The 9,463-nt window shown below is 38.0% G+C and overlaps 1 non-coding gene across 1 annotated transcript; it reads right to left on the reverse strand.

The window, feature by feature from the left end:
* Positions 1–1,866: 1,866 nt before the first annotated feature.
* On the reverse strand, positions 1,867–1,973 carry LOC114372808. The gene has a single exon (XR_003658371.1). It is a non-coding gene; the product is annotated as a small nucleolar RNA R71 (small nucleolar RNA).
* Positions 1,974–9,463: the final 7,490 nt, after the last annotated feature.

Genomic DNA, 9,463 nt, shown 5'->3' on the forward strand with positions numbered 1-9,463 from the left:
TCTGGGCACGCTTCGTGTTCGATTAGTTGCCTTTGTGCTTAAATTACGTTTGTGCTTAATGAACAAGGGGTTAATTGGTGTATGTGTTGCTTAATCACATATTGATAACCCTAAGTTGATTTTCGCTTAGTAAATTAAATTAGGGTTGGATTAAGTGGTTAACTGCTATGGGTGAAATCCTCACAACCTAGGATAAGAGAATAGCTTCTGAATCAGAGGAAACAACAAGTTTTTAATTCTATTAATTTCGTATTCTAATCTGCTTGTTCTTAAATTCACAAAAACAAACACCCCCCCCCAAATTTTTACTGTTATAACGAAGCATATTATGAACATTTCGTTAGTCATTGCTCGTTGGGAAACGACCTAGGATCATTTCCTAGTTACTGCATTTTAATGTTTATTTGATTCGGGTACGGTCTCGATCAAATTTGGTGTCGTTGCCGGGGAGCAGTGGTCCAAAAGTTCATAATAGCTAGTGATTCGTGTTTTATGTTTAGTTGTTTTACGTTTAATTCTTTTGTTTAGTATGTTCGTGTTGTGTTAGTGTGTTGTTCTGTTTTATTTGATGTTCTGTTTTGCAATTTAGTAGTATCCCTTGTTCAGCGCTTCCCCTATTTCAGTTTCATGTTTTGCTGAGAATAATGCTTAGTGACAGAATTAGAGACTGATTTTGTGTTACTTACTGTTCACACAGCATTACATTAGTGACTGCTGCTGATAATTTAATTGGCGATTTTTGTTTTGATAGTTAGGGTTGTTATTTTTGGCTGAATTTTGGTGTGGTAGGTTCTTTTGACTCATATTTTGTGTGAAAAATGCCAAGAACACTTGGTGTGGTCAGATTTGAGAGATTCAAAAAAATTTGAGAACTTGTGTTTACCAAAACTTCAAACGGCCATAACTTTTGCTCCAGGAATCAAAATGACTATTATTATATATGTATTTGGGGTAGAAAAAAATTTCCCATACCATGGCAGCCACCATAGGCGAGCTGAGGTCTCTAACTAGCCAAAATCGCCTGTTTACTAGTTTTTTTTTTTTATTTTTCAAGTTTTATTGTTTTATTTTTATAAACTTTCCTTAGGTAGTTTCCATAGTTAGACTTTGAATTTTTGTCTGAAAATTTTTGTGCTATCTTTTCATGATTTTAGGGTGTTTCTCACAAAATTTCAAGTCATTTGGATATCATTTGAGGGTAGCTATAGTTCAAACCTATAGTGTTACTTGCATGAGAAGGCAACTAGTTGTGCATGCTGAATGTATTGTATGACTAGAGGCAATCCATCTGACTTACAACCCTTTGATCCTAAAATAGATAGAACATTTCATAGATTAGTTAGGCATAGTGTGCATCCTACTTTCCCTGAACATTTTGTGCCTTTTGAACATCCTAAGCATTCTGCTACTGGTGAGTCTGTGCATTCTATGGTTGGTGATTTTGAACATCCTGATTTTGAGCATTATAATTTTGAACATTATGAAAATATGGCTCAACCTCCAACTCGTGAGAGGACTGTAAGGGAAATGGCTGCACCTGATTTCACTTATGAAAGCTTGTGCACTCAATACCCTAATGAGGATGTCCCTTATGTTCTTAAAACTGGACTGATCCACTTGTTGCCCAAGTTTCATGGTCTTGCAGGTGAAGACCCTCATAAACATCTGAAAGAACTCCATATTGTCTACTCCACCATGAAACCTCCAAATGTCCAAGAAGATCACATCTTTCTGAAGGCCTTTCCTCATTCTTTAGAGGGAGAGGCAAAGGACTGGCTATATTACCTTGCTCCAAGGTCCATCACGAGCTGGGATGACCTCAAGAGAGTATTCTTAGAAAAAATTTTCCCTGCTTCCAGGACCACGACCATCAGAAAGGATATTTCAGGCATTAGGCAACTCAATGGAGAGAGCCTATATGAATACTGGGAGAGATTTAAAAAACTAAGCGCCAATTGCCCTCACCACCAAATTTCTGAGCAGCTTCTTCTCCAATATTTTTATGAAGGACTCAGTAACATGGAGAGAAGTATGATTGATGCTGCCAGTGGTGGAGCCCTTGGAGACATGACCCCTACGAAAGCCAAGAATTTAATTGAGAAGATGGCTTCCAACTCCTAGCAATTTAGTGCCAGAAATGATGCTATTGTCATTAGAGGAGTGCATGAAGTAGCCACGAATTCATCTTCATCAGCTGAAACTAAGAAGCTTGAAGGTAAACTAGATGCCTTGGTTAACCTGGTAACCCAGCTGGCCTTGAATAAGAAATTTGTACCTGTCGCAAGAGTCTGTGGTTTATGCTCCTCTGCCGACCACCATACAGACCTTTTCCCTTCTATGCAGCAACCTGGAGCAATTAAGTAGCCTGAAGCTTATGCTGCAAACATTTACAATAGACCTCCTCAACCTTAGTAGCAAAATCAGCCACAATAGAACAATTATGACCTCTCCAGCAATAGGTACAATCCCGGGTGGAGGAATCATCCCAACCTTAGATGGTTGAGTCCTTCACAATAGCAGCAGCAGCAACAACAACAGCCTTATTTTCAAAATGCTGCTGGCCCAAGCAGACCATACGTTCCTCCACCAATCCAGCAGCAACAACAGCAACAACAGCAACAGCCCCAGAAATAGCAAACAGTTGAGGCCCCTCCACAACCTTCCCTTGAAGAACTTGTGAGGCAAATGACTATGCAAAACATGCAGTTTCAACAAGAGACCAGAGCCTCCATTCAGAGCTTAGCTAATCAGATGGGACAATTGGCTACACAGTTAAATCAACAACAGTCCCAGAATTCTGACAGATTACCTTCTCAATCTGTCCAGAATCCCAAAAATGTGAGTGTCGTTACATTGAGGTCGAGAAAGCAGTATCAAGGACCTCAACCAGTAGCATCTTCCTCATCCGTAAATGAACCTGCCCAACCTCACTTTACTCTAGAAAAAGAGGATGACAAAAATTTAAAGAGTAAGTTGCCTAACAATTTCTATGCAGGTGAATCTTCTACTGGTAATTCTGACTTACAATAGCAACATATCCCTCTTCCATTCCCTCCAAGAGCAATTTCCAACAAAAAAATGTAAGAGGCGGAGAAGGAGATCTTGGAAACATTTAGAAGAGTAAAGGTAAACATACCTCTGCTGGATGCAATAAGGAAAATTCCAAGATATGATAAATTCTTGAAAGACCTGTGCACTCATAAGCGGAAGCTTAAAGGAAGTGAAAGAATTAGCATGGACAGAAATGTCTCCACACTGATTGGTAAATATGTTCCCCAAATCCCTGAAAAATGTAAGGATCCAGGTACATTCTACATACCTTGTATTATAGGGAACATTAAGTTTGACAATGCCATGCTAGATTCAGGAGCTTCTGTTAGTGTTATGCCTCTGTCTATTTTTAACTCTCCATCTCTTGGTCCTTTGCAGTCAACTGATGTGGTGATTCATTTAGCTAATAGAAGTGTAGCCTATCCTACTGGTTTCATAGAGGATGTCTTAGTTAGAGTTGGTGAACTGATTTTCCCTATTGATTTTTATATTTTGAATATGGAGGAGGAATTTTCTCAAGGATCAGTTCTCATCATTCTAGGCAGACCTTTTATGAAAACTGCTAGAACTAAGATGGATGTATATGCAGGCACACTATCTATGGAGTTTGGTGATATAACTGTTCATTTTAATATTCTCGATGCTATGAAACACCCATCTGAAGATCTTTCTGTATTTCGTGCTGAAATAATTGACCATATTGTTGATGAATACATGACTGATCTTCATTCTAATCTGCATGCCTGTCACTCTTCATGCATTGAATCTAAAATTGTATTTGATCATATGTCTGAATTTGATGCTGAGAGTGAATCTGAATTTGATATTGATTACATGTCTGGTGATGTTTTACCTCTTGAGATTGATTTTCTAGAGTCAGATAGAAATAACCATGCTTCAGGAAGTTCATATCCCTCTGACTTTCTTTATGAGGTACAGGCTGAGAAACCATCTCTTTCTACCACTATCCAGCCACCCACACCATAATTGAAGCCTCTGCCATCAAATTTAAAATATGCTTACTTGGATGATAGCCAAAGTTTTCCAGTAATTATATTTGCCTCCCTTGCTAATGAGCAAGAGGAGAAGCTGCTATTAGTTCTCAAGAAGCATAAGAAGGCTATAGGCTGGACCCTAGCGGACATTCCTAGTATTAGCCCATCCACATGTATGCATCGAATAAATTTAGAGGATGGGGCTAAGCTAGTAAAACAACCACAGAGAAGACTCAACCTGGTGATTCTTGATGTAGTGAAGAAGGAGGTAACCAAGCTTTTGCAAGTTGGAATCATTTATCCTATATCCGACAACCAATGGGTGAGTCTCGTCTAGGTAATCCCAAAGAAAACTGGCCTCACTGTGATAATAAATGAGAAGGAGGAGTTGATTTCTACTCCGGTGCAGAACAGTTGGAGAGTTAGCATCAACTATAGGTGGCTGAACCAGGTTACCAAAAAGGACCATTTTCCCCTGCCATTCATTGACCAGATGCTTGAACACCTGGCAGGTAAATCTCACTACTGTTTCCTTGATGGTTTTTCTGGTTATATGCAAATCACTATTGCTTCTGAGGATTAGGAAAAGACCACATTCACCTGCCCCTTCGGCACTTTTGCCTATAGGAGGGTACCTTTCAGCCTGTGCAATGCCCCTGGTACCTTCCAGTGGTGCATGATCAGTATTTTTAGTGATTTTTTAGAAAATTGCATAGAGGTGTTTATGGATGATTTCACTGTATATGGATCCTCTTTTGATGTTTGTTTGGATAGTCAGGAAAAGGTTTTGAATAGATGCATTGAAACTAACCTTGTTCTAAATTTTGAAAAATGTCATTTTATGGTTGAGCAAGGTATAGTTTTAGGCCACATTATTTCCAATAAGGGCATTGAAGTAGATCCTGCAAAAATTTCTGTTATTTCACAATTGCCTTACCCCTCTTGCGTGCAAGAGGTGCGATCTTTTCTTGGTCATGCAGGATTCTACAGGCGCTTTATAAGAGATTTTAGCAAAGTAGCCCTTCCATTATCCAACTTGTTGCAAAAGGAGGTGGAGTTTGACTTTAATGATAAATGCAAAAAAGGCTTTTGATTGCCTCAAAAGAGCACTGACTACCACGCCCATCATCCAGGCACCCGACTGGACAGCCCCTTTTGAGCTTATGTGTGATGCATCAAATTATGCATTGGGGGTTGTCCTTGCTCAGAAAATTGATAAATTGCCTAGGGTGATATATTATGCTTCTAGGACTTTAGATGCTGCCCAAGCGAATTATACTACTACTGAGAAAGAGCTACTAGCCATAGTTTTTGCTCTTGAAAAATTTTGTTCTTATTTACTTGATACTCGCAATATAGTTTATACTGACCATGCAGCTCTAAAGTACTTGTTGAAGAAGGCTGATTCAAAGCCTTGGTTGATCTGATGCATGCTCTGGCTCTAAGAGTTTGACTTGGAGATCCGTGATAGAAGCAGAGCACAAAATTTAGTTGCTGATCATTTGAGTCGGATCAAATGTGTGACTGATGAGGACTCACCCATTCGGGATGATTTCCCGGATGAATATTTGTATATATTGTATAGTATTTCTGATTCTTTTTCTACTCCCTGGTTTGCTAACATTGTAAATTATTTAGTTGCTTTTGTTTTTCCTCCCTTAGCATCTATGGCTCAAAAAGATCAAATTAAAAGTGATGCTAAGCATTTTATTTGGGATGACCCCTACTTGTGGAAATTGTGCAGTGATCAGGTCATTAGACGATGCATTCCAGATCATGAGACTGACTCAGTCCTACAGTTCTTTCATTCTTCCGCACTGGGAGGTCATCTGGGTGTTCAAAGGACAGCTCGCAAAGTGCTTGACTGTGGCTTTTATTGGCCCACCATTTTTAAAGATGCGTGGAAGACTTGTAGCACTTGTAAGCAGTGTCAGAGAGCAGGATGTGCACTTACATGGCAACAACAAATGCCTTAGCAACCCATTCTATTCTGTGAGGTGTTTGATGCCGAGGGCTTCTGGTCCCATTAATTGAAACTTGTATGAATACATATGTTAGATTAATAAAATTATGAACATCAGACCTTATATGAACACTTTTTTCTCGTCAAAAGTCCGGTTAAGTACTTTCGTTTGACCATCCTTCTGCAGATGGTAGGCGGTACTCATTCGAAGCTTAGTGCCACTTAAACGGGATAGCTCGTGCCAAAAGCCACTGATAAAAATAGGATCTCTATCGGAGACCAAGCTTCGTGGAAATTCGTGGAGCTTACAGACCATGTCGAGGAATAATACGGCAACCTTGTATGCCGTATGGTGGGCAGGAAGAGCACCAAAATGAGCCCCCTTGGAAAATCAGTCTACAAACACTAATATCATCGTGAAACCGTGGGATGATGGCAGTCCTATGATGAAATCGAGGGACAAATCTTCCCATATGTGGGAAGGTATGGGAAGAGGTTGCAGCTGACCGGCAGCCTTCTTTGTTTCTTGTATATGTGGCCAGTCAAAATTCTATCATAAATGATGGAGAGTCTTTGATACCCCTGTGTAACCGTCGAGAGGAGAAGAATGAAATTCCTCTAAGAGTAAGGCAATAAAAGGGGTTGGGAAGGGAATCCAAATACGGCCTTATAGGAATATAAGGTCCTTATGAATGGCGAGGTCGGAGTGAGCATTTGGGCGCAATTTAATGTTATGTAGGAGATCAACATATTGGGGATCCTGTAACAAAGTGTGACCCTGACTGGTTACCTTATGATTTTACTTAGTGAGAGTAACCTGACAAACCCATTGTGTGGTGTGTCTTATTATGTACTCCTAAGCGTCCCAGGGTGGTTTTTCGCTAACATGATACCACATTGCACGTAGGTTTGAGTCTTAGTATAATTGTTGCATAACGCTTGCTAATTGTTTATTATGAAATTGATGAGTGTTATTGCGTCTTGACTCGAGTGTGTTATTCATGTGTAATGTGATTAGTGATTGAAAAAAATGAATTTTAAAGATAAAGTGGTGAAGTGACGTGAGTTGTATTAAGTTGAGTTATGTTATAGATATTTCCATAATTTATATTGATTACGTCTTGTTTATTTGTTTTGTTATTTTATTGTGATAACTCACTCCCTGTGTGCTATTTATGTTTGGATCATGTTATGATCTCGAATCTTGTGTTCGTGGGAGCAGATGACTAGGTGGATGACTTTAAAGAACCTCGTGCCAGAGGACGTTGGGACACAACGCTCTGATAGGATGTGACATTGGGGATGAGTTTTTATTGTAATTTCATGGTGTTATTTTATTTTATTTTATCTCACTGATTTAACCAAACTTTTTTTTGTAAACTTTGACGGCCTTGTTTTGAGCCGAATATGATTTTAATAAGTCTTATTTGGTAATAGTGAAGTGGATGTGAACCTTTTACCCACGTGAATTTGTTGATCAATATTTTTATATGTTTTATTTATTTATATGTATGTCGGGGTAGAGGGTGTCACACTCATCCTTTTCCAATCGTGTCATTCTTGATCCTAAATACCTTGACTTTGAATTCTTTGAGGGAGAAAACTTTGATTGTTATAAAGTGTTTCAAAATTCTGAACTAGTGGATTTCATGACTTTGAAATTGCCTTATTACCCTAAATTAGTTCAAGTCTTTTATAACAACTTGGAAATTCATGATGGAGTCATATTTTCTGAAGTTCACAAAATACCCATTGTTGTTGATCAATCCTTGTTTTACTCCCTAACCAAACTCAGCAGTCAAGGTGTGCCTTTTGAAGGAATCTTAGTTGATGATTATTCTAGTCATGATGCTCGTAAAATTATTTGTGTTGAAAATGCTGATAAGACAGGTCGCTTACTTGCTGGTTCCTTTACCTTTGAATGTCGTGTTATGCATTTTATTCTCTGTCATGTGTTGCTTCCTCGTTCTACTAACCTTGCTCAAGCCTCTGAGAAAGATTTAATTTTGTTGTGGGCACTGCAAACTGATCGTCAAATTGACTGGGCACATCTTATTTGTTACCGTATGCATAAGGCATTACGGGCAAATGCCCCTCTACCATATCCCGATCTAGTAACTCTATTTCTGCAGCACTTCAAAGTCCCTCTTACTAATGAACCATTTGTCAAGGTTAAGCGTTCATTTGCAATAGGAACCTCTGTAGTTACTTCTTTTGGCTATAAGAAAGATCTTGATGGCCACTAGGTTTCCAAAAGGATTACCTGGCTTGTGCTCCCAAGGAACGCACTCCATCTCCACCACATAGGGATCCCTCCTCTACTTTACTGAATGATGTTCTCAACGAGATTCAAGATCTTCGTGCATTTGTCGGAGAAAGGTTTGATTCCATGGATTCTCACATCACTCCTCTTGAGGATGACATGGGATTTATCCGTCGTTGCTTTGATCCTCCAACCGATCCTTAGACTTACCCTTAGTTATCATATTTATTCGAACTCTAAGACTTGTTTCTATTACATCAGGATTATTTAGTACTTTAGAATTTCAGACTTATTGCATTCGGTTATTTTAGTACTTTAGTACTTTATACTTTCAGACTTTTTTAAGTTGCATTTACATTACTATTATTCTCCTTGAATTGTATGTTACTTCTTATAGTATATGTATGTTTTTCTTCTCTCTGTTCCTAATTTGTTTTTGATGTTGCCAAAGGGGAGAGATAAATGAGAATGATGGTAAGGAGAAGTATTGAAAATATTGAAAAAGTTTTTAATTTTTCTGTCCAAGGTATATATTGAAAAATGTTTTTAATTTTTCTGTATAAAGTATTGAAAAAGTTTATATATAAGCAATCACTGAAAAATCAAGCAGGAGCAAATGACACAAATGAATATTTTTATTTCTCTTTCTACTCCTTACCAAAAAAATGATTGTTATCATAAAAATACAGGGAGAATGTGAATTTATATCATGTGGGTTTTGATTATGCCCAAATATTTTACTTGATGAGCACAGATTGAAATGAAGTCAACAAACAAGATCAAGAAAATCTAAGATAAAGACTTAGTCAATTTGTTAAAAGAATCTCAATTTGATTGCAATAGTTTGACCTTAAAATCTTTACTATCAAAATTCTTTTATCAAAGTTAAATCAGTTCAAAATAATATCTTCTTTGAACTGGTAATCGATTTTCAGGTTTGTGTAATTGATTACCAGAGAGATTGTGAACATGGCATTTTGAAATTTTGTACTAGTGAAATAACGGTACAAACTTATTTGAATATTGATATGTGTAATCGATTACCAGAATCCTGCAATCGATTGACAAGACACATTTCTTCAAACTATTTTTGAACAGCCACAATGAGCCTATATATACATGTGTCCTTACTTCGAAAATACAGAAAATTCTGAGAGAACTTAATTGTCAAAATCTCTCTAACTTTGGCCA

Source organism: Glycine soja, chromosome 10 (assembly GCF_004193775.1).
Source record: "Glycine soja cultivar W05 chromosome 10, ASM419377v2, whole genome shotgun sequence".
Taxonomy (NCBI): domain Eukaryota; kingdom Viridiplantae; phylum Streptophyta; class Magnoliopsida; order Fabales; family Fabaceae; genus Glycine; species Glycine soja.